The 25,865-nt window shown below is 41.9% G+C and overlaps 5 non-coding genes across 5 annotated transcripts; all 5 read right to left on the bottom strand.

Moving 5' to 3' along the window:
- Positions 1–12,703: 12,703 nt before the first annotated feature.
- On the bottom strand, positions 12,704–12,776 carry trnak-uuu (transfer RNA lysine (anticodon UUU)). The gene has a single exon. It is a non-coding gene; the product is annotated as a tRNA-Lys (tRNA).
- Positions 12,777–13,511: 735 nt separating this feature from the next.
- Positions 13,512–13,583, bottom strand: trnah-gug (transfer RNA histidin (anticodon GUG)). The gene has a single exon. It is a non-coding gene; the product is annotated as a tRNA-His (tRNA).
- A 190-nt stretch (positions 13,584–13,773) lies between these two features.
- trnas-aga (transfer RNA serine (anticodon AGA)) lies at positions 13,774–13,855 on the bottom strand. The gene has a single exon. It is a non-coding gene; the product is annotated as a tRNA-Ser (tRNA).
- Positions 13,856–13,977: 122 nt separating this feature from the next.
- trnak-uuu (transfer RNA lysine (anticodon UUU)) lies at positions 13,978–14,050 on the bottom strand. Its single transcript has one exon. It is a non-coding gene; the product is annotated as a tRNA-Lys (tRNA).
- A 3,495-nt stretch (positions 14,051–17,545) lies between these two features.
- trnas-aga (transfer RNA serine (anticodon AGA)) lies at positions 17,546–17,626 on the bottom strand. Its single transcript has one exon. It is a non-coding gene; the product is annotated as a tRNA-Ser (tRNA).
- Positions 17,627–25,865: the final 8,239 nt, after the last annotated feature.

A 25,865-nucleotide genomic window follows, 5' to 3' on the forward strand; every position in this document is an offset into this window, starting at 1 on the left:
GGTACTACGGACCCCAGTCTTTGTGGACCGTCTGAGGGGACCCTGAGGGGCCACAGATTTCAAATTGGAGCCATTCGGAGCTATTGGGACCGTTCCGTGGGGATGTCCACCAAACGCCTATGAAAATGAATGGGATAAGTTGCACGTGTCAGTGGCTCCCGCGCGGCCGCCAGGGGTCCGAGGGGCCCCAAACTCGACAAAAAGTTGCGTCACGTGGCCCTCTGCGACAGACCGAGCGGGCTAGGTCGAGACATGCCAAGTTTATTTTTAGCTATTTTTTATGCACCTCTCTGTCTCCCATTGATCTGTATGGGAGCATGTGTCTGCTAGGGTTAATTCAGCAGTTAGGATTAGAGGGCCTACTAGGCTCGGGAAGCATCTAGAGCCACGATACTCTGGGGCCCGATTCGGGGGCCCGTGGCGGTCGTCCGTGACGAATCTCGAGGTCCTACGACCTTTCGACCCCTTAGGGCGACTGTTTATTTGATTATCAAAAAGTAAGACTGTTAAGTTAGCACTTTTAAACATCCGCTCACTTAAAAATAAATCACTTTTAGTCAACGACTTAATAACCACATACAACCTGGATTTTATGTTGCTGTTTGGGAAGATCTAAATGCGTCTCTTCGCTGTGACATTTTCGATACAGCACTTGATGTAGAAGAGGACAGACTCTGTGTGTGTGTGTCCAGGTCCTGATCTTCAAAAATACTCCACTCTGTGCAGACGAAGCAGTTTTGCAGCTGGATGAGAGCATTTTCAGTCCAGGCTGTGATGGTCTGTGTGGCTGGTTTTGTTTGCCTCCTGAGGGGGGTGTAGGCCGGGAAGAGGAGCAGGGAGAGGTGGTCTGATTGTCCGAGGTGGGGGAGGGGGGACGCTCTGTAGTCATGTTTAATGTTGGAATAAACATGATCTAATGTGTTTTCTCCCCTAGTGGCACACTTGACGTGCTGATGGAATTTGGGGAGAACAGTCTTAAGGCAAGCTTTATTAAAGTCCCCCGCGATGATGTGAACGCCATCCGGATGAGCCCTCTGTTGTTTAGTTACCATAAGCTGAAGCTGGCCGAGTGCCGTGCTAATGTTAGCATTGGGATTGATGTGATTTACTTTTCCCTCCACTTGTTAATGCCACATTATCACCAATACATGACCAACTTTAGATGTTGATGTATCATTGAAAATAAATTATGGTGATTATTGTTTGCTTTAGTTGGGCTCTTGACCCTTGACGTCTTATCATTAGTTTGTCTCTGGCTGCTGTAACTGTGTATTTCTTATAATATTTGTTATGCCAAAAAATGCAGGAGAAAATGTCATCAGATGAAGTTGGTCATGTATTGGTGATAGTGTGGCATTAACAAGTGGAGGGAAAAGTAAATCAAAATTTAAAATAATCCGACTATGCCACAATGTGGCATTAACTAGTGGAGGGAAAAAAACACAAATGTTATGGCGAAAAATGCAAGCGAAACTTAGATGATGTTGTTCACTTGTTAATGATTGTATACCGTAATTCCTCAAATAAAAACCGGGGCCTTTATTTACCTGAACTGCAGGAGGTAACAAGCTTTTATTTGAAGCAGGCTTTTGTTAGAGGCAGGCCTTTATTTCTAATTCCATCTTTTTGATAAATAATAGGATTGGGCCGATGGACGATGCAATCATCTATCGCGATGGCTGACAGACATCACTATGTTGAGACGGCATCGCGATCCCCCCCGCCCCCCCATGTTTCCATGGTGACGCGTCATGCTTGGCATGTGATTCACCACAGCCAAAATAGCGCTGTATGACAGATGTAGCACTTTTATTTCTAAATATTAACAAACTTGCTTACCATGTTATCAACTATCTTCTATTCCGATTCTCAAATACATGCAAGTGAGTTTGTTTTGTCGTTTAAAAAACCTTTATCAATGATCTTTATCTGTAACGTGAGATGTTTGTTTGGGCCGCAGCAGTTAAGAGATTCCTGTCTGTTGGATTTATTACAGCACGTGAATTCATCAGTTTCTCCTAAAATACATGAAAGTAAGTGGCCGGTGAACTGGAAGAAGAATAGAGTAAAAAAAAATTATGTTCAGAATCAGCAAGAGCTTTATCCTTTCGCAAATCCCCCCATAAACAACAAAGTCTAGATGCGATATAAATAAGAAATTCACTGTGCAGTGCAGACAACTTCAGGGTTTATGATGAGATTTTAGTGAGAGTGCAGAACGCGGTAAGTCAGTCATGGCTTAAAGGGAGCGCTATTGACAATCTAAATAATAATTTTGTTCGACTACGGCAGCTGGTTAAGTCCAAAAATGCGCAGTTCTTTGGCAGTTGGGTCTGTTCGAGGTCGGATCACGTTCTCACCACAAACAAACCGCTCCAGAGTTCGCTTGAAAGCGTACGGAGACCACCTCTTCGAGGAGGTCTCGGTACGCTTATTTGGTCCGCTTTTGGTGCGCACCCATGTGCGATTGCTGCTTTCACACCTGCCCAAACGAACCGCACCAAGGGGGAAAACGAACTCTAGTGCGATTCAACCGAACTAAATGAGGCAGGTGTGAAAGCACCCTAAAACACCTCGGCAAATATATTTACATATGTACGTTATGTCATTACATGAAAGGCACTTAGGAGATTACCTATCAACACTAAATTTTCCCCAGCCTTAATTTAAGACCGGCCTTTAATTGTCTGTGTTGACCCCGCCCCCGGCCACTATCAGAGGCCCAGCCGGCGTTTAATTGACTACCGGTTTTTATTTGAGGAATTACAGTAGTCATCTTTTAGTGGCCTGATTGACTGATATCAGAGTCTCTGATTAAATTGTTTAATATTAATTGTTAATTTCACATCCCAATACTACTGCAGAAATTCATGCAGTGCCGTGATACTCTGAAAGATTTCACACGTCACACGCATCACACACATGACCAGCGTCGGCCAATAGTGAGCCTATTTAACGACACAGAAGCGCTGCGCTATTACACTAGTAAACTCACTCTAGGCCCACAGAGAAGAAAATCCCTTAGAAGCCTGTGGAGGAGTGACCCAGCTCTCAGATTTCATCACAAATATCCTAATTTGTGTTCCGAAGATGAACGCAAGTCTTACGAGGTTGAAACAACATGTGGATGAGTAATTACTGACAGAATTTTCATTTTTGGGTGAACTAACCCTTTAAAAGTAATTTGAATAACAGATTGTCATAATACTGATGCCACAATATCACAAGGCTACTGTAAATCATGTGAAATTGACTGCTACTGTTTTTTATGTAATATTATTGTGGCAGAATAAGTTATTTTATCATCTGATTAGTTTAGTTTGGGGTATGGATTGGCTGGCCAATGGGGTGGGGTCTCCTCTCCCTGGCATTTCCGTTCCCATTCCTATTCAGGTATGTTAAGACTGTAGCTTGTTTATTGAGGATGCAGGACAGTCAGCTAATAAAGCATTACAGTAATCTAGTCTCGAGGTCATGAATGCATGAACTAACTGACTAAGGTGGAAAAAGGCTATTCTTGTAACATATGAAATATGATTTTCGAAAGACAAGTTGCAGTCTAGTATAACACCCAGATCTTTTACTTTAGTGGATAAAGTAACAGGACATCCTTCTAAATTAAAGTTGTATTGTACAAGGTTGTGGGGGTAGTTTTTTGGACCAATAAGTAATACCTCCGTTTTATCTGAATTTAATAGCAGGAAATTACACGTCATCCAGCATTTTATATCTTTGAGACACTCTGTCAATTTAGATGAGTTAGTGTTCTCATCTGGCCGTGATGAAATATATAATTGAGTGTCATCAGCATAACAGTGGAAATTAATTCCACGTTTTCTTATAATATTACCAAGTGGCAGCATATATATTGAGAATAGCAGAGGGCCTAACACCGATCCTTGCGGCACTCCATAGCCTACTGACGTTATCTTCGATTTTGCCACATTTAAACAGACAAAATGATAACGGTCTGATAAGTACGATCTAAACCAGCTTAATGCCTGTCCCTGAACACCAGTGTAGTTTTGTAGTCGATCCAAGAGTATTTTATGATCTATAGTGTCGAACGCAGCGCTAAGATCGAGTAGAACTAGTATTGAGATACAGCCTTGGTCAGAAGCTAAAAGTAAATCATTTGTAATTTTAACTAGCGCAGTTTCTGTGCTATGATGCGGTCTGAATCCTGACTGAAATTTTTCATAGATATCATTTTCTTGCAAGAAAGAGCACAATTGAGCGGACACAACTTTTTCTAGAATTTTAGACATAAATGGAAGATTTGAAATGGGTCTGTAATTTGCTAGGTTATTTGGATCTAATTGCGGTTTCTTAATGAGAGGTTTTATTACTGCCAGTTTGAATATTCTTGGAACATGACCTAAAGATAAAGACGAGTTAATAATATTGAGAAGAGGCTCTTCCACTACAGGTAACACTTCTTTCAGTAGTTTAGTGGGTATTGAATCTAATAAACATGTTGTTGGTTTAGATGCAATGATAAGTTTATTTAACTCTTCCTGTCCTATAGTTGTAAAGCGGTGTAGTTGTTCTTGAGGGGCGATAATTGAGGCTGAATCATAAGACACCATAAAAGATTGTACATTTACAATTGTGTTTCTGATGCTTTCTATTTTCTCATTGAAGAAATTCATAAAATCATTACTACTATACTGTAATGGAATATTTTGCTCTGGTGATGTTTGTTTATTTGTTAGTCTAGCTACGGTGTTGAATAAAAACCTTGGATTATTTTGGTTATTTTCTATTAGTTTGCGGAGATGCTCAGCCCTGGCTGCTTTTAGAGCCTTTTTATAACGTGACATACTGTCTTTCCACACGATTCTAAAGACCTCTAAATTAGTTTGTTTCCATTTACACTCTAAGTTACGCTCTAAGTTTCTCTCTTGATAACATGCGTAGCACTGTTGTACCATGGTGCTTTAGTTTTCTCTCTAACCTTTTTTAATCTAATTGGTGCAACAATTTCTAGTGTACTAGAGAAAATGGTGCTCAAACTGCTAGTCATTTCCTCTAGTTCATCTGTTTGTTTGGGTTCACTGAGTAGCTGAGATAGATCAGGTAAGCTATTTGAGAATCTATCTATAGTGGTTGGAAGGATTGTTCTGCCTGGTCGATAACGTGGCGCAACATGACAAATTTCAGGAGTACGTATTATGCAAGTTATCATGTAATGATCAGTGACATCATCACTTTGCGGTACAATATCTATATCAGTTGGATTGGTTCCATATGATATAATTAAATCTAGTGTATGATTTAGACGATGAGTGGGACCACTGATGTTTTGCTTGACCCCAAAGGAGTTTAATAAATCTGTAAACGCACCCCCTAACGCATCATTTGTGTTATCTACGTGTATGTTAAAATCTCCAACAATTATTGCTTTATCGACATTGACCAATAGATCTGAGAGAAAGTCTGCAAACTCTTTTAGGAAATCAGCATAGGGCCCTGGAGGTCTATATACAGTAGCCAAGGCTAGAGATAATAGGGATTTCTTTCTTACATCTAAGAGCGTAACATTTAGCACAAGTACTTCAAACGAATTAAACCTGTGACCTGTTTTCTAAGTAACATTTAGAATATCTCTATAGATTGTTGCAACACCGCCGCCACGACCGATCAGACGGGGCTCATGCTTATAACAGTATCCTGGTGGAGTGGACTCATTTAGACCGAAATAATCATTTGGTTTAAGCCAGGTTTCAGTAAGGCAGAATACATCGAAACTATTATCTGCGACCATTTCATTTACAATAACCGCCTTAGGTGTGAGCGATCTAATGTTTAGAAGACCTAGCTTTAGAAATTGTTTTTGTTCACTGATATTGAGATTTTCAGGTTTAATTACAATAAGATTTTTCCTAGATCCTACAGTAGATTTATTGTTTGGCCTCACTAAACGAGGAATAGACACAGTTTCTATATAATGTTCTACACTACTTATATCAATTAAGTTGGGACAGCAAAGACTGTGATTTGGACTTTGACTTACTAGTCATATGGTGTGTAACATCTTGGAGATGTTGTCCGACAGAACAGCCGCTCCGATTCTGCTGGGGTGCAGGCCATCAGCACGGTAGAGCCTAGGTCGTTCCCAGAACAGATTCCAATTATTTACAAAGAGCAGTTTCTGTTCATTACACAATGACATTAACCATTCATTTAGTGCAAATAATCTACTGAACCTTTCCTGTCCTTGTCGGTACGTGGGAAGCGGTCCAGACACGATGATCGTTGCTTCAGGTGATGTGCTGCGTACCGTCTCGATCAGGCTCCTGTAGTCCTTCTTCAGAACCTCCGTCTGCCGCAGACTGATGTTGTTCACTCCCGCGTGCAGCACAACAGCTCCGACGCGTTCGTCAGCGTTCAGGATCTCGGGAACATGTGCAGCGACATCTAGAACACAAGCACCAGGAAAGCAGTGAGTGCGCACCTTACCCTTACCTGAGGTAGCACGGACATGACGGACGATGGAACTGCTGATGATCACGGCGTCGTCGCGTTCCGACTCGCGAAGAGGGGAGAAGCGGTTCCGGGTGGAGATCTCGAAGACCAGGAGAGGTGGAGAGGTTCTTGGTCTGGTCCTGGCTCGTGTCTTCCGCTGAGGAATCACCCAGGGCCCATGGTGTTGTGTCGGTGCCGGAGTGAATGAAGCCAGGGATGATCGCGTCCTGGGTGCTTGCGTCCTGTGCAGAGAAGCACACGGAGTAGACGAGGTCGGAGTCAAAAAGTTACTAACCACTGACTTGTGAGCATCGGCGTTTGATGTTTCAAGCGCTGAACGCCGATCTCGCAGCTCGGCTTGCCTCTCTAGCAGACCACGGATCTGCTTCTCCACGGACTCCAGCTCCAACAGCACCGAATGCAGCTCTAATGTGTCCTCACCTGCACTCAGAGGTAACGTTAGACACACATCCGATATATTCGCCATTATAACAGATGAACAGTAAATTAGTAGTGATACTACCAATATCACTACTAATTTAGGACTGAAATCCTGGATATAACCCGTATCCTTTCAGTGAAACGGGTGTAAATGAGATCAATAGGCGAGAGGCCACGTGTGCGATGCTAGCGGGCTAAAGGCTAGTAGCGGAGATTTGAAAAGTTGGATCTAAGTAGCGAAATCAAAGCAATCCGATTGTTTTTTATAAGGAAAAGTATCGAAGATAAGTTCACATGCTATAAAAACAGAAAGTGATTGTTTATAAATGAGTGGTAAAGAAGAAAATCAAGGATTTATGAATCAATTCGACGGAGCTCCAAACACAAACCGCACGCCCATGCGCAAAGAGTTGTGTCTTAGAAATGCATTTCCAATCACATTTGGCTGGCTGCGTCAGTTAATGAGCATGCGGTTTAATGAATTACCGGAGAACGTGCTTCATGAGGCTCAAACGCACACACACGCAAAGGTCTCTCGCTCTCTCCCTCTCCGCCGTGCGCGCGCTACACGGTTTGGAGCACAGTTCTCGCATGCGCGCTCTTGCTCGCTCACTCTAGATTCCAGGAGATTTGAACTAATTTGTGGGCATCAGGAAGCGGGCATCAGGGAGCCGCTATCAATATGCGGGAGACTCCCGGAACTTCTGGGAGACTTGGGATGTCTGCAATATTAAATTACGGAAAGAACTGAGTTTCACTTTGCAGTGTATTCTTGTAGTTTTAATAGGTTTTCAAAGTAACTTGAAAGTAAAGTAATTAGTAATCTGATTTTACTTGCAGTAATCAGTAATGTAAGCAAATTACAATTTTAAAGTAGTAATTAGTGATTTGTAGTGGATTACTTTTTTTGAGTAACTTACCCAACACTGGTAACCATACAACTTTACATCTGGTGTTTGTTCAATCCAAATCATAAGTAAGCCTCACCCTTTTTTTACATTTGGAGTTTTGTGAATTTAGTTTACCTCTTAGATTTTTTTGTTAAAGGTAAAGGGGGAATGGAACATAAAACTCTTTAAACCCTACTTTTGTTTTTTATCTATTTTGCAGCTGTACCATAGCCTATTCCCAATTTATTTTCTCTTTTTTTTCTGCAATGTATTATATTGTTTTATTGTAAAGTGCTTATGCTTCTCGCCTCATTCAATGTCCTGTTATACTGTATATCTGCTCTTGCTGTATGTGGTGTCGTCAGGGATCCTGAGTGCTATAGCCTCATATTTACGACACAGTGTCTGTAAACTTTTTTGCCACTTCTCCCTTGGGTGTCTTCACTTTCAACCGTAGGGAATATCTTTTGGTAAGGACAGTCTTCTTCATCCCCCCGACTCCATGGACTATAAGCCTGATATTCTCACCGCACAGTCCAAGGCGATCAGCTGTTTCATTGGTGATATAATTGGTGTCAGATGTGAGGTCGATTAGTGAGCCAATAAGTCAACCCGAGTTTGTCGTTACTTCCATCAGCATCATCACCACTGGATGTTCTTGCAGTCCATCTCCAGCCTTGGCACATACAGTTGATGATATTTTGTTTGAGAACACATTCTTGCATTTCTCTCTTTGTTCTGGAGTAAGCTCTGCAAGAAACTCTTCGTGTTTGTTGGTTAGGCCAAGTTTCTTTCCTCCAATTTTTATGGTGCTCTGCTCCTCACTGCTGCTGTATTTCTTTGAAGTCGATGGCTTAAGACACAGAAGGTAATTGTGGTCCGATATCCCTCCTTTCCGACAGTCTACTTTTCGGCAGAGGTATCTGGGTGTGCATCCTTTCCCATCCTTGGGGTGGGGCCGCAAACACTTGGAGCACAACCATAGCTTCTTCACATGGGCCCTTTTTCTTAAGAGATCTTCTTCCCTGGAGACCTTGCACGCAAATAGCTTGCCGGCATGGGAGTCATCTTCACAGACAATACAGCTGGGATAGTCGTCCTTCTGACCTGCTGTGGATTTAGTGAATGCCTTCCTCCCTCTCTTATCTGGGTATTCTGCAGCACCCTTTTCCACAGGGCCTTTATCTGCAGGGCTTGGCTCCACCTGTTCCAACTCCTCAAGAATCTCCTCCTGCTTCTTCAAGAATCCTATGAGGCAATCAAAATGATGCAGTGGAGAGAACCTGTTTTCCGGGTCAGTTTTGTGCATAATCCACTCCTTCTTGAGTGAACTGGGAAGCTTGCTTTCAAGAGATTGAGCAACAACACAGTTCTTCACGGCGTCTTCTTCACCAAGAATCTGGAGGTTGCACAGTGCCCTTTCCACAGCCTGGATCAATTCAATGGTTCTTCTTGGATTGTTTCCTTTATCGGGGGGAAGAGACTGGACCTCGTTGGTGACCATTAAGACTATTTTCGCTCTGTTCCCGTATTTGCTGTCCAGTAGCCTAAACATATCGTCGGCGGATCCACAGCTAGATAGGACAAGATCCTTCTTGACCTTTTCGTGGAGACTATTTAATAAGTGGAACCTTTTTAAACATTCCACACCTTGTGGGTTACCCAATTCTTGTAGGTCCTCCCACTCAGTCTTCCAGCAGTAATAGTCCCTCATGTCACCAGAGAAAGTGGGTAGCCGTGCTTTTTCAAGGCTGATTTGAGGCTTGAGATTAGAGTATCCTTTGGTTCTTTCTGGGCTGCTTTGCTGTAAGAGAGGCCGGATGTTCATGTTTAATGCCCCAGTGTACCTTTTGGACTTCAGCTTGCGATCGGCAGACATGTCAGGGAGAGAGGGGAAAGAAGCATCTTGTATCGGATCCATAATATATCATACATAATATATCATAAATTCTGAATAATACACAAATATAAATAAATATAAATTCCAATATAGCCAATACTATAAACACTATGGAATAATATATAATATATTATGGAATTTAATCAACATTCAATATTATAAATATTATAATATACTTAGTGTTTAAACTAAATGACTAAACAAAGCATACACATTTAAACAGAAATGCTACAGTTTCACACACACCAAATATACAACAATGTCAATGTTATACACTAAACCATTCGCCCAAAACCACAAAAGGTATTCTCAGTGTTTTGGCCCAAAATGAAACCAGTGAGTGTAGTTTTAAGTAGTAACGCTGAGCATAGTAATCCATTATCAATGTAAAGCAATTAACTGCATTACCCATGCGGCACCGCAAACAGGAAGTAACTCGTGTGACAGTGAAACGCTCCAAATCCAAACATTTACTTAAAATATAACCACGGATACTATAAAGCCGACATCGTTAAACATCAGGCCGCAAACAAGGTTTTATCAACGTGACCAAAGTAACAGTTATCAGGCATACAAACCGCGCACATATACAGCGGCAGTACAGCGGTAGCGCAAACAAACAAACTTAAAACCGCAGCACAATGGATAGAAACAGCATCTTTCCGGTGATCACATCTCTCCTGATGAGACAACAAGCCAAAACTAGTACTCGCTCCTGTTTATAGCCCGTACTCATTCATTACTGGATTCTAACACACCGTTTTTTGGGGATTTTTACTGGTCCACGTTTCAACTCTTGACTGGCCCGTCCTTCAATCAGGGAAGTGAACCTCCCGCCTATTAACCTGCGTTACATTGCTGCTTAACACCCGTGAAGTAGTGAACACGACAGAGTGAGTTCAACAGCAAGCAGTAAAATCAGCCGCATCACAGGTGGACTCCACATGCACAAACAACAGGTTCTTCTTTGCTGCTTTTTAATCTAAGTTGAACTGCATTAGACAGTTTGTCACACAAAGCATGACATTCCAAAGATTTGGATTACAGGAATAAAATCTGGTGTATTTTATGACAGCATATTAATAAAAATATGCCCCACAATAAACAATATTACAGAAATATTGCATGATAATGGTTAAATGATCACACAATTATTTTATGAATTCAATATTTTAAACTGTAGTATTGTTTAAAATGTATCCTTTGAAATGCCAAATCATAACAGAGTAAAATTTTATAATTTCAAATGAAATAAGTTCATAATCCTGATTTGGACCAAATGATCACTGGATTGATCTGGGCCACATTCCTTCCATCAACAATCGGCCCTCACCGTTGCCACAACGCCCAGTTCTGGCTGAAAGGATACGTGCTATTGCCGACAGAAGGCCAGCAGTGCTAGCTTGAGGCCACATTCGGCCCAAGCTTGCTTGCGATGTGGGTTTGTGTGGATTAATCATGACATTAAGATAACAGGTAATTGTTTCTTTATACTGTGTTTCGATCATTAAAAGTGTACTGTCTCCATCTGATTCAGCTCATCACTTTGTCAATAGAAAGGGGACTAAAAATATATTTTTTTCCCCAATTGTCCCCAAAGACAAATGAAGAGATATGTCTAACAACCAACAACACAGTGATGTGCTCAACACAAAACACTACTGGGAATATCCCGTCTTTATGTTTATATACCTTTTGCATTATCAGTATTACACTTATATTATTGTATACTTGTGTTATTATATACTTGTATTACACTTACATTTATATTGTTACAGCAGTACAGTAATGCGTACTATTATATGGGGGAAGCAAGAATGGCAGACAGGAAAAATGTATTTAAGTGCAGGTGTGGTACCTTAATGAAAACAAAGCATAAAACCAAACCAATACAAGGGAACACGGAGAGCAGGGCACCATGGCGGAGCAGAGACAACACCAAATTATGTTTTTTGAAAATGTAAAACTGCAGAAAGTTTTCAGTGATGGGTAGGTTTAGGGTTAAAGGGATGGAGTCTATACAGTATAAAAATCATGCCTATGAAAAGTTCGCATAAAACAGGGAATACCAACCTGTGTGTGTGGTCCAGGACCAAATGTCCCTACAAGGATAGTAAAAAACATTTTGTGGGGAAAAATGTAAGTTCTTATGAAAAGAAAAATCTTATAAATCAGGGATTTTCAACTCTAGCCCTTTCCTGCAGTTTACCTCCAACCTTGAAAAAATTCACCTGCTTGTAGCTTTACCCTTTACTTTAATTTGCTTTTTAAGGTGTGATTGATTAGGGTTGGAGCAAAACTCCTGTTAAAAAAAAACGCTGTTATCTATGCAGAAACAAAAGTGTGTGTTGGGTTGTTGGGTTGTTGGTTGGGTGGGTGGGTGTGTTTTTTGGGGTTGGGTGGTGGTATGTGTGTAGATGTGTGTCTAAAACAGAGGATTATTACGGAGCTCAATCCTCTCAGCTGACTTGGCTTTGGGAATATTTGGGAAGAACGTTCTGAATACCAGCCACTTTCTTTTAACAACACAAGATGTTGGACCATAATATTACAGCATAACAAAAAAACAAAAAAAAATTTGATAGAAAAAATTTTTTTAAAAGATTAAAAGTCTGATGCTGTACCGACTGAGCTATCCGGGCTCTTGCTCGAGAAGCGTGCGTGCTGCGTGGGAACGCACAGCAAAATTAATCGTATTGGCGCAGAAAAAAGAGTGTCCTCCAATGCATAGCGTTTCCTTCTTTGAAGATTCAGAATGGCAGTCAAAACGTCTGCTATGTCAAAATATATTTGCAAATTAGTGGGAATGCAGCATTCGAACCTGCGCGGGGAGACCCCAATGGATTTCTAGTCCATCGCCTTAACCACTCGGCCACGACTACAAGCTGGCTGAAAGGGGCATGTCGTTTGTGGATTGGTGCCTTGCAGCGTCGCTGCCCGAGGCCAGTGTAGATCAGCAAGAACTCAACAACAAAACGTACCGCTCCACAAAAAGAGGCTCGTTCGCCCGAACAGGGACTTGAACCCTGGACCCTCAGATTAAAAGTCTGATGCTCTACCGACTGAGCTATCCGGGCTCTTTCTCGAGGAACGTGCGTGCTGCGTGCGAACGCACATCAAAATGAATCGTATTGGTGCAGAAAAAAGAGTGTCCTCCAATGCATTGCGTTTCCTTCTTCGAAGATTCAGAATGGCCGTCAAAACGTCTGCTATGTCAAAATATATTTGCAAATTAGTGGGAATGCAGCCTATTAGACTGATGATAATAGTAATTAAAGGAAAATAATGCTAGGAAAAAGAACAAAAACTCACTGCTACTTTTCTGGAAAGCCTCTTCACACGCTTCAATGCTGTTGATAATAGTAATTAAAGGAAAATAATGCTAGGAAAAAGAACAAAAACTCACTGCTACTTGTCTGGAAAGCCTCTTCACACGCTTCAATGCTGTTGACTCTTATCGTTATTGTAAACTTGTGTCAAAGGCGCAGTTGTTTGTAGCAAATAGCAAGCCCGCGGCACTCTAGGTAACAGCCAGCGAGTGTACTGACACCTAGCGATTAGAAAATATACACGCACCATATTCTCTCTGAAGCAAGATTCTTCCGAAATAAATAGGAGCGTTTCGTTTTCAGTCTTTTCTCTAAAGGTTCGAACCTGAGAGCTCGTGCTTTCAAAGAAGGTCCCAGTTTCAATTCACTCGAACATCCAGAGCACCTCAAGGGCACGCGCCGTGCACAAAAAGAGAAGTCTGAAGGACGGGGTGAGGAGAGGTGGTGACATGGAGCTCAATTTCAATGGCACCCAGAAAATCTTGCCATGACCCGGATTCGAACCGGGGTTGCTGCAGCCACAATGCAGAGTACTAACCACTATACGATCATGGCGAGCTACCGGTCTACCTGACGTGTCCCTGAATACAAAGGGGCCTTGTCATCTTTAGCTTGCAGACAAAACTGTTTCTTACCAACATAACTCTTTTCAAGGGTAATCCTGTAACAGTGACTTTTTTTCCTTTTATAAAATTTAAGCTAGGCCTCCAGAAGGTTACAAACTAAAGCAGGCGCAGGCTGTCAACGTAGTCGGCAGGATTCGAACCTGCGCGGGGATACCCCAATGGATTTCTAGTCCATCGCCTTAACCACTCGGCCACGACTACAAGCTGGTTGAAAGGTGCATGTCGTTTGTGGATTGATGCCTTGCAGCGTCGCTGCCCGAGGACAGTGTAGATGAGCAAGAACTCAACAACAAAACGTACCGCTCCACAAAAAGAGGCTTGTTCGCCTGAACAGGGACTTGAACCCTGGACCCTCAGATTAAAAGTCTGATGCTCTACCAACTGAGCTATCCGGGCTCTTGCTCGAGAAGCGTGCGTGCTGCGTGGGAACGCACAGCAAAATTAATCGTATTGGCGCAGAAAAAAGAGTGTCCTCCAATGCATAGCGTTTCCTTCTTTGAAGATTCAGAATGGCCGTCAAAACGTCTGCTATGTCAAAATGTATTTGCAAATTAGTGGGAATGCAGCCTAATAGACTGATGATAATCAGGGGTGTGAAGTAACGAATTACAAATACTCACGTTACTGTAATTAAGTAGTTTTTTTCAGAAATTGTACTTTTTTGAGTAGTTTAAAATTTTTGTAATTTTACTTTTACTTGAGTACATTTTAAGTGATGTATCGGTACTTTTTCTCCGCTATTTTCCTTCTGTTTGTGGTCGTTACTCGTTACATGCTTGTTTTAAATGTATTTTATTTTTATCCATCAACGTGATTGGATTGAGTAAGCCAGGGGTCTCCAACACGTCGCTCGCGAGCTACCAGTAGCTCGTGGCCTGATTGGAGGTAGCTCGCCAAGGGGCCGTTCACATATAGCGTCTTTTGCACGCTCAAGTTCGTTATTTCAAATGTAGGAAGCTCATAATTGAAGCGACGCACTAATTTTTTCCAGGCGCAGTGAGATGAAAAAATGCATTAACTTCTAAAACTTCTTTGTCATTGTGGAGAGCGCAGTGGATGGTTGCATAGCAACGACCGAATTTTACTATTAATAATAAAAGATAAGCTAATGTGCATTGTAAACGTCAGTAATTTATCTTTTTTGACTCATTCTTTTTATAAAAATGATTAAAAGGCTGAAATATGCAAGGTTTCTTTTTATAAATCTTTTTTGTCAAAAAAGGTTTGAACTTGTAGGCTACATACTAGTAGATAAAATGTCCAGTACTCCTTTAAAATCTGGCCATCATTTTTAATGTTGTTATTTTAATGTTTATGTAACAAAAAGTGCATATTAATGCTAATTATATTTGTTATTTGCTGGTTTTCGACATAAAACTTGGTGAATTGATTTTATTGTGTAGCTAGTATTAGTACTTTTTGAACAGGATTCTGTGATAACCGTGATCATTTTGGTCACTATAATCATGAAATGAAATTTCCATGCCATTTCATCTCTAGTTAAGATGCACTATAAAATCAACTATAATTAGGTTTTGTTTTTACAGTATAATATGCAGAGTACAATTTTCTTTAAAAAAATGTATCTCTGATTCTGTTCTTTTCTCTGACATTTAAGGGTGACATATGAGCCTACAAAAACTCTTTTAGGTCTAAAACAGTTTAAATAGTTGTTAATATGAGAGTTATGAGACATTATTTAAGAGATTAAAGTATTGTATTACATGAGTAGCTCTCGGCCACTATGTTTTTTAAAAAGTAGCTCTCAAATGAAAAAAGGTTGGAGACCCCTGGAGTAAGCGGTCTCGTGACTGTCATCAAATCAAATTAAGCATAGACAACTTTAACCGCCTATTCCTGCTGTTACTCGTGACTGCTGTGGAAGTGCATTCTTCACGCATCAATCCAGATATCAATCCTCTAATAAGGTACATTTCACATTTCTGCTTAATATGATATTTATATAGGCTGGCCTGTCTACAGGGCCTAACATTTGGTCTGAGGCTGTGGGTATTGCGTGACGAGTTCATAAGGCGGTAAATTCCCGCTCCCATTTACTTCAAAATCACATTATAGAGAGACGCGCGTCACGATCTGTGCACTGCCGCGTCTCGCGCTCGCCATGCCGCCAGATTCAGAATCAGTGTGAACCATGGCGTTAACTTGTACTGCATTTCTGTCAGTGCGTGACTACAGCTCGTTAATAAACAACGTTTTTTGATTGATCCATTACAATCCGTATTCATTTGGCAAGTGCACTTGCGCAAAAACATTTTTCATGTTGAACTTTTTTTTTGTGTGTGTGTGGATGCTGCTGATAAAACCCCTTCACCGAGACTACAAAGAGACATGCATTTGTGTGTGTGTGTGTGTGTGTGTGTGTGTGTTTGTTTCTTTTGTAAAAGTTTCCTGGATATAAAAGTGCATTTACATTTAAATTGTAACATATTTAATATCATGGAATTAAAGTGTGTAATTAGTGTTAGCTCACTATCTTAGCCTTTTTCAGTGCATTATGTGAGGTAATTGATAATATTAGTGATTCTCATTTATCAAAACACTAACATTGATACCGTTTTGGAGAGAAATTGGGTATTTTTTAATCTCTCTATTTGATGCATTTTAAAAAGATGGATGATAGATATTCTTCAATCTTTCTAACAAAGAACAAAATATAATGTGAATTACATTATGCACAATTTTTTTAAATGTATAAATTGTAGTGCACAGTGTTTATTGTAAGGGGTAGAATTCGCAGCTCAGTATTCACTACTCACTACTCATGAGTACTTTTAAATAAGCTACTTTTTTACTCTTACTCAAGTAGTTTTTTGGACAAGTACTTTTTACTCTACTCACACTACATTTTTTGGAATGTAATGCTACTTTTACTTGAGTATGTTTTTTCAGTACTCTTTCCACCACTGATGATAATAGTAATTAAAGTAACAAAAAGAGGCTCGTTCGCCCGAACAGGGACTTGAACCCTGGACCCTCAGATTAAAAGTCTGCGCACAGCAAAATGAATCGTATTGGCGCAGAAAAAAAAAGTGTCTTCCAATGCATTGCGTTTCCTTCTTCGAAGATTCAGAATGGCCGTCAAAACGTCTGCTATGTCAAAATATATTAGCAAATTAGTTGGAATGCAGCCTATTAGACTGATGATAATAGTCATTAAAGGAAAATAATGCTAGGAAAAAGAACAAAAACTTACTGCTACTTGTCTGGAAAGCCTCTTCACACGCTTCAATACTGTTGACTTGCCGCGCTCTTATCGTTATTGTAAACTTGTGTCAAAGGCGCAGTTGTTTGTAGCAAATAGCAAGCCCGCGGCACTCTAGGTAACAGCCAGCGAGTGTACTGACACCTAGCGATTAGAAAATATACAAGCACCATATTCTCTCTGAAGCAAGATTCTTCCGAAATAAATAGGAGCTTTTCGTTTTCAGTCTTTTCTCTAAGGGTTCGAACCTGAGAGCTCGTGCTTTCAAAGAAGGTCCCAGTTTCAATTCACTCGAACATCGAGAGCACATCAAGGGCACGCGCCGTGCACTAAAAGAGTAGTCTGAAGGACGGGGTGAGGAGAGGTGGTGACATGGAGCTCAATTTCAATGGCACCCAGAAAATCTTGCCGTGACCCGGATTCGGACCGGGGTTGCTGCGGCCACAACACAGAGTACTAACCACTATACGAGCACGACGAGCTACTGGTCTACCCGACGTGTCCCTGAATACAAAGGGTCCTTGTCATCTTTAGCTTGCAGACAAAACTGTTTCTTACCACCATAACTCTTTTCAAGGGTAATCCTGTAACAGTGACTTTTTTTCCTTTTATAAAGTTTAAGCTAGGCCTCCAGAAGGTTACAAACTAAAGCAGGCGCATGCTGTCAACGTAGTCGGCAGGATTCGAACCTGCGCGGGGAGACCCCAATGGATTTCTAGTCCACGCCTTAACCACTCGGCCACGACTACACGCTGGCTGAAAGGGGCATGTCGTTTGTGGATTGGTGCCTTGCAGCGTCGCTGCCCGAGGCCAGTGTAGATCAGCAAGAACTCAACAACAAAACATACCGCTCCACAAAAAGAGGCTCGTTTGGCCAAACAGGGACTTGAACCCTGGACCCTCAGATTAAACGTCTGATGCTCTACCGACTGAGCTAAAGCTGGGGAACAATAGCCTGTTTGAGGAAGGGGAGAAGGAAAAAGAAGGGGAAGAAAGAAAAAGAGAGAAAAGAGAAGGAAAAAAGAGAAAAAATGAAAGGAAAGGGAAAAGGTAAACCCACCTTTCACCCTTCTGTGTGATTTTTGGTAGATTGGTATTCATATTTTACAGAAAATTGCCTTTTTATACATTTCATGGGCAAATCACTGACGTGAACGGCGTCGGTTCGAGTCCCACCTCTGACAAGGTTGAAATCACCCAATATCTTTTCTATTATTTTCTTAATGAATGAACACATATGTATAGATTTCATGTGCTTTTTTGCCTTAACACATATTTTATAAAAACATATTTCTCCTTGTATGGATACATGTTAAAATGTATTTATTATATGAATATGTGGTTTCTTGAAATGTATTATTTATTTTATTATTTCACCATTGAATATAATAAATCTTTATTATCTTTTTTAAATTACTCTCTTTTCTAACTGAACTATATTTATTTTTTGAGTAAATTAATAAATGGAGCATTGACATCACGCTGACATTATGGATACATCAGAGGTGATTAATAAAAGATTGAAGTAAATTGTCAATTACAGTTTTTTTCAGTCGCTAACAAGCGTTTGTCCAACCAGTTGTCACATTTTCAAAACTCTAAACACAATTAGCACAGCATCAGTCTTTTGTGGCCATACCATGCACACATTTCATGTCGTTTTCACACAATATGCAGTCAGTGAACACATTTCCACAATGCTTACATTTTCTTAACAGACAATACCTCCCAACAAAATTATGGATTGTTTTTGTTGTATTTACAAATGTTAACACACACCATCCCACAATAGCAAAAACAATATTCCAAACCTTAGACACAGTATAAAAACCTCTGCTTCTGCAATGATATCAGTTCAAAAACAATATATCTCAGCTGATACAACAAACAATTGAATAATTGAGACACAGCTGATTTATGTTGGGTAAATTGGGCCAATCATAGCTGATTCCAGTCTGGCTTAGACTCAGTGGCAGGGGTTATTTTTTTCTATTACATTGACACTTATACAGTAAAAGGAGGACTTTGAGGAGTGATGTTTTTGGACACAGAAACAGAAAAAAACACACTGTAATGTCTGGACGAGGAAGAGTAAGAGCAAGGGGCCCAGGGAGAAGAGCAGGCCCAGTGAGAGATGCAGTGAGAGGTGCAGTGAGAGGTGCAGTGAGAGATGCAGTGAGAGGTGCAGTGAGAGATGCAGTGAGAGATGCACTGAGAGGTGCAGTGAGAGATGCAGGTGCAGTGAGAGATGCAGGTGCAGTGAGAGGTGCAGGTGCAGTGAGAGATGCAGGTGCAGTGAGAGGTGCAGGTGCAGTGAGAGATGCACTGATAGGTGCAGTGAGAGATGCAGGTGCAGTGAGAGATGCAGGTGCAGTGAGAGGTGCAGGTGCAGTGAGAGATGCAGTGAGAGGTGCAGTGAGAGATGGAGTGAGAGATGCAGTGAGAGATGCAGGTGCAGTGAGAGATGCAGTGAGAGATGCACTGAGAGGTGCAGTGAGAGATGCAGGTGCAGTGAGAGATGCAGGTGCAGTGAGAGGTGCAGGTGCAGTGAGAGATGCAGTGAGAGGTGCAGTGAGAGATGGAGTGAGAGATGCATTGAGAGATGCAGGTGCAGTGAGAGATGCAGTGAGAGGTGCAGTGAGAGTTGCAGTGAGAGTTGCAGTGAGAGGTGCAGTGAGAGATGCAGTGAGAGATGCAGTGAGAGGTGCAGTGAGAGATGCAGTGAGAGTTGCAGTGAGAGGTGCAGTGAGAGATGCAGTGAGAGGTGCAGTGAGAGGTGCAGTGAGAGGTGCAGTGAGAGATGCAGTGAGAGTTGCAGTGAGAGATGCAGTGAGAGATGCAGGTGCAGTGAGAGAGGCAGTGAGAGGTGCAGTGAGAGATGCAGGTGCAGTGAAAGGTGCAGGAGCAGTGAGAGATGCAGTGAGAGGTGCAGGAGCAGTGAGAGATGCAGCAGCAGTGAGAGATGCAGTGAGAGATGCAGGTGCAGTGAGAGAGGCAGTGAGAGGTGCAGGAGCAGTGAGAGATGCAGGTGCAGTGAGAGGTGCAGGAGCAGTGAGAGATGCAGTGAGAGGTGCAGGAGCAGTGAGAGAGGCAGTGGCCCTCATTTATCATTCTTGCGTAGAAACTGACGTATATGTTGGCGTAAGATTATGCTTACACTCCTCTCACCGCCTGATTTATGAAGCTGTGCGTACCTTTGAAATCCAGGTGTACGCAATACCTGCCCTTGATAAATGCCGCGGCTGAAAACGATCGTCATTAGAATAACACGCCCCTATATATTCAAGTATCCGCCTCCCCCACACCCTCATTTTACACCATCGACACACGGAAGACGGCAAAGAGGAGACACTTCTCTGGAGATCGAGACCATCACCATCATGAAAAATTATTATTAAATCAAACAACAATATTGTTGATGATAAATTCAAAGTTAATTGTATTTTTTTTCAAAACGCTATAAATCCATCCATTTTTTGTCTAAAAAAACAACAACAAAAAAACAACAAGAAGAGAACATGCAACATATAATCAGGGACTCATACTATAAATTAATATAAATTAAATAAGTGCAACTGCATGAAATATATAAAAGCCAAACAAAATAAATAGTAAAATAAATTAAATAGTAAAAATAAAATAAATATTCCCAATGTCACGTTCCAATATTGTCCACCACATAAAACAAATAATTTAAAAATAACACACAAATACAGTCCTTAAATACAACAATGTTAAAAATACATTCAAATCCTTAAGTAACACATTTAGGCTAATAGTAATTCGTGCCGAACTTGAAAAAAGTAATGATAACAATATTCAGGCCTACTATTAGGCGTGTTGTAGCCATTAACTAAGTGCATTTAGTTTCATATTTGTTAAAAAATAATAATGTTATTTTTTCCCCATCTATGTTGATTATGAAAAGTGAACATAGGCTAAGATAGGATGCGCAATATATCGGGAGACATGCTCAGACATGATTTTGGCCACTTAATTAAGTTTTGTTTTGTAGAAAGCCTTTCTTTAAAGTGAATTTCGTTTTGTATAAATTGTATCTTAATTTTAATATTTTTTTCATCAACCAGTTGCCTGGATTTAATAAATAAGAAGCAAATAGCAGACAATATAATCATGAGTCATGACATGGAGGTGCGGGCGCGGTCCCTTGCATTGCACGTGAACTGGGGCGCATCTCATCACAAATTAACCGAAACTCAGTATATGCCTCACAGACATGAGAAATATATCTATAAAGAAAGCTTGAAATGTCTTTAAACGAAACAATTATAAACGAAAAGAAATAGGCTACTCTCTCTATAGGCGCGTTCACTACGGAGATGGTGATCATCAATTTCATCTTTGCAGACACAACACTAGTTTATTAATAGAAATAAAATACAAATTTATTTTTAAAAATGGTGTTTATCGCGTTTTGGAAAAGAGCTCCTCATATCTTTTAGTTTGTCAGTGCGTTTTGTGGTGTTAGGAATTGTTTTTCTGCGCATTTCCGCACTAACTCAAAACGTGCGTACATGTACACCACCTCCTGACCTGGCGTAGGATTTGAGCGTGCCGTACGCCAACGTCCATATTGATAAATATCAAAGTCACTGTGGTTTTGGGTGTACGCTGGAAATTTGGTGTATGCACTTTTGATAAATGAGGGCCAGTGAGAGGTGCAGTAGCAGTGAGAGATGCAGGTGCAGTGAGAGGTGCAGGAGCAGTGAGAGATGCAGTGAGAGGTGCAGGAGCAGTGAGAGATGCAGGAGCAGTGAGAGATGCAGTGAGAGATGCAGGTGCAGTGAGAGGAGCAGGGCCAGGGAGAAGAGCAGGCCTAAATCATTTCAGTATACTCACCTTCGTGCCAGGATCAGTCGGAACTCCATTCTGTGTGCCAAATCCAGCTGGTCCAAGATGGTCTTGCTACTGGAAATGTAACCCATCTTACAACCAGCGGCACTGCACCAGAGGGTCTCCGTGATCATCAGGTAGTACCTATCGACATCCAAAACCTGGCGGGCTCACTTGTGGGCTCCATAACCTGTGAGCTGTTTTCCACACACAGGACAGCACAGCCTGACCTTCCAAAGGTGGTATGGCATCCACAAGACAAGCCGGTGTGTGAAAAAATGCTCTGAAGTGGGGGCCTTGTATCGATACGTTTTTATTTATTAATTACCCATATGACTATGGAGTTCCTTGAAATGTGCTATACATATGAGATATATAGGCCTATAATAATAATAATTATAATAATGTTTTGACTCAGGCTCACTGAATGATTACTGAATGACGAGAAACAATTCTATGAACAATAAAATGTTTAATTTTTTAACAATAAAATATAACATTAAACTATGCACATAATAAAGAGTATATATATAACATGGAGAACAGTAGTAAACACACAAAAGTAGAAACAATACGAGTATTAAAAAAAAACATATAAAATAATTAAAATAAAAGTCCCTGAGTGGGGTCGAACCCCCAACCTAATAATAAATAACATATATAATAGTAATAAACACACAAAGATAAAAAACTTTATAAAACTATATACATAGTAGTGAGTATATATATATATATATATATATATATATATATATATATATATACATAAAATAATGTAATGTATATATAAAAAAATATACAAAATATATAAAAAATTAGCTATTTCTTTTTCTTTACTTTTTCAAGCCACTGTTCTTTCGTAAGTGTCTCTGTGACAGGGCAGTAGATAGTCCCTCTAAACTGGCTGTGCCCAGTCGCTGCTGTCCTAAATTGTCCACACTTCCTGCAGGTATTTGCCTCAACCTTTCTGTGGTATGGACGAGGGACGGTGGGTTGAGATTGACTGACTGTGGCAGGAGCTGGGAGGACGAAACTGGGAGTGGCTGGGGCTACAGGAAAAGGGTTTTGGGGGACAACAAACAGTGTGAAGGTAGGGGTAGTGTGGGAGGCAAGAGGGACAGTCGCGCTGGGGCTGGGAAGGACAGGTTCTGGTTGAAGGCTGCCAACGGGCCGAGGAATTATTGGCCTCAGGGTTGTCAGCTTGGGTATGACTGCCTCAGTTGTATAGCTAGTGATGCACCTTTTTAATCTAGCTTGCCCAGCTGTGCTTTGTGGCAGTTTGTAAATATGTTGCTCTCCCTGGACCTGGGGTGGAGCAACAGCACGTACACTGGCAGGTGGGAGAGCCTCAGCAGCAATACCAAGAGGGTCAGGCAGATCGATCCCCTGAAGCAGAAGAGTCTGATCTTGCTTCTTAACCCTGCCGTTGTGCCACTGAACCAGAGTGGTCTGATTTACCTCCACCAGCTGGAGAGTAGTGTCCTGCATGATGGCACCATTAGACAGGATCAGCTGCCGGATCTTTCGGTAATCTTGTAAAATGAGAGACCAGCGACTCAGCGTCTTCTTCTCTTTCTTCCTCGGACTTTGATGGATGCGACAGAGCCTGATGAAAATGGCCTCCACGAGACGACAGCAGTCTGGCCATTGGGCAGGTGAAGCTGTAGATGCTAACACACTCCGTTTCAGGCTGTCCACTCCAGGGTTGAAAACGGCCTTCTTTTTTGGAGACCTGAACCTCCCTATTGTCAGCCTGTCCTGGTGTCTGGCAGCAAACTTCACTCGCTGCTTGTCATATTCAAGCAGGCTCTGCCACAAGCACACAATGTCATCAACCTGAAGAAGGATAGAAGTATAGAGGCATAGCAGAGTTAAAAGGAAACTGGTAATTTCGCATACATAGTTCAGTAACACTGTTTTTACAGTCACATTGTGTTTTGTGTGGTCTTTTCCAAGTTAACAAACATTCAAAATGTTTACATACCTGCTGCCTGCTCAGTGTTAACCCTGTGCTTGTCCTCAGCTCTACCAAATACTCAGCCAGTCTGTCCACCCGGTCCATTCCTGGAATGTTCTGGTCATCCACAGCCTAAAACAGTATCATTTTAAATGGTAAAGAAAAAAAGAGATCAGTGAAATTACATCTTAATGGTAGTATTAATCAGTTTGTCGAATTACAAATTAATTTGCTCGTGGCAAGTTCCTATTGTGAAATTTACATACCAAAAGCTCTTCAGGCACATGAGTGGGGGAACCTGGTGCATACTGGTCTATGGATGTAGTTGGCTGAGAGGAGAAGGCGGCAGCAGCTGGCTGGGAGAAGGCAGATTGGGATGAGGCAGCAACAGACTGGGATGAGGCAGCAGCAGACTGGGATGAGGCAGCAGCAGACTGGGATAAAGGAGCAGCAGACAGGGATGAAGGAGCAGCAGACAGGGATGAAGGAGCAGCAGACAGGGATGAAGGAGCAGCAGACTGGGATGAAGGAGCAGCTGACAAGGATGAGGCAGCAGCTGACTGGGATGAAGGAGCAGCAGACTGGGATGAGGCAGCAGCTGACTGGGATAAAGGAGCAGCAGACTGGGATGAAGGAGCAGCAGACTGGGATGAGGCAGCAGCTGACTGGGATGAAGGAGCAGCAAACTGGGATGAAGGAGCAGCAGACTGGGATGAAGGAGCAGCAGACTGGGATGAAGGAGCAGTAGACTGGGAAAAGGCAGACTGGGATGAGGCAGCAAAAGACTGGGAGAAGGCAAACTGGGATGAGGGAGCAGCAGACTGGGAGAAGGCAGACTGGGATGAGGCAGCAGCAGACTATGATGAGGCAGCAGAAGACTGAGATGAGGGATGAACAGGCTGAATTGTAGGTGGGTTATAGTTAGCTTCATCTTCAAGGAGGAAACTCAGTGTAGGGTCCTCATTGATGTCCTCCTCAAATCCCTCATCCTGCTCATCTACATTTACTTCCTCCAGCAGCTGGTCTGTCTGCTCATTGTCAGCATCTATTGACTGAAGTGGCTGCCCTGTCTGACTAAGTAGATAGTCCACTCCAATTAGCTCCCCTAAAAACAGAATGCAGTGTGTTAAACATATAGCCCTTGCATTAGCAAAGAACCATGTGCTGTAAAATGTACAGTGAGAGTCTTACCAGTGTACTGTGCAGGAGGTTGGAAGGTGGGGACAAGCTTCTCTCCAAAAACATTTAGGCTGTTGGTGTTGATGCTTTGCACCACCTGCCCTACGTAGGTGAGAAGAGGGGAGGATTTTGTGGAAATTGATGCTGCTGCCTGGTCTTGGTTCCACCTGTTCAGGCCTTCCAGGAGATACAACTGAAAATTCAGTGTTTTAGCACTGGTTCCTGTAAAGAAGTGAACAATGAAAATCATGAAACTGGGATAATGAGTTCCTTCAGAAAATATAAAGTGATATTAGATGTTCTATTGTGTTGAATATATACTATACTGCAAACACAATGAGCCACAAACCTGGAATGAACCTGTTTAGGTGGCAGTGGAAAGATTCAAGTGAGGTCGAGCCCCTAGCACATCTGTACTTCATGAGAACTAATCCTCCCTTGGTGGTGGTGGTGCCCGTCACAGTGTAGAGAAACACACCTGGCGGATCCTGGATCACTTAACATGCCTCATCTCAAACACGCCAGATGTGCTCTATCCTCACTGTGTCCAGCAAAGGAACCCCCATCATATCTCTCCCCTTATCCCCCTTCAGTTCCTGCAGAAGCCTGTCAAGGTAGCGGGTTGTGGACTCCACCCCACGAGTCCTCCGACGGCAATAGAGCGCCAGCTCTTTTTTGGTGATGCGTCGGTCCACAAGGTTATCTGTGATGACAGGCACACCTTCCTCCTGCAGTTGCTCTCTCTTTGCCCGCCGCAACAAAGCCACATCATCTGGGTCCCATTCAAAAATGCACGCAGAGAGACGTGACATGAAGACTGGGTATAGAGGATGAGCATCAGTGGTGCACCCCACTGCCAGCCGACGCATGAAGTGCCAGATGTCCAGCCTGATATTGAGGTCAGGCCATCCTCCAAATCTGGCCTGTAGCTTGCTCTGCCCCTTCTCTATGCAGCAGCCACAGTCCACGTACAGCAGCAGTGGTGGAGCCACGGCCGC

Source organism: Siphateles boraxobius, unplaced genomic scaffold (assembly GCF_051911475.1).
Source record: "Siphateles boraxobius isolate OS27281-9 unplaced genomic scaffold, OSU_SipBor_1 51, whole genome shotgun sequence".
Classification (NCBI taxonomy): domain Eukaryota; kingdom Metazoa; phylum Chordata; class Actinopteri; order Cypriniformes; family Leuciscidae; genus Siphateles; species Siphateles boraxobius.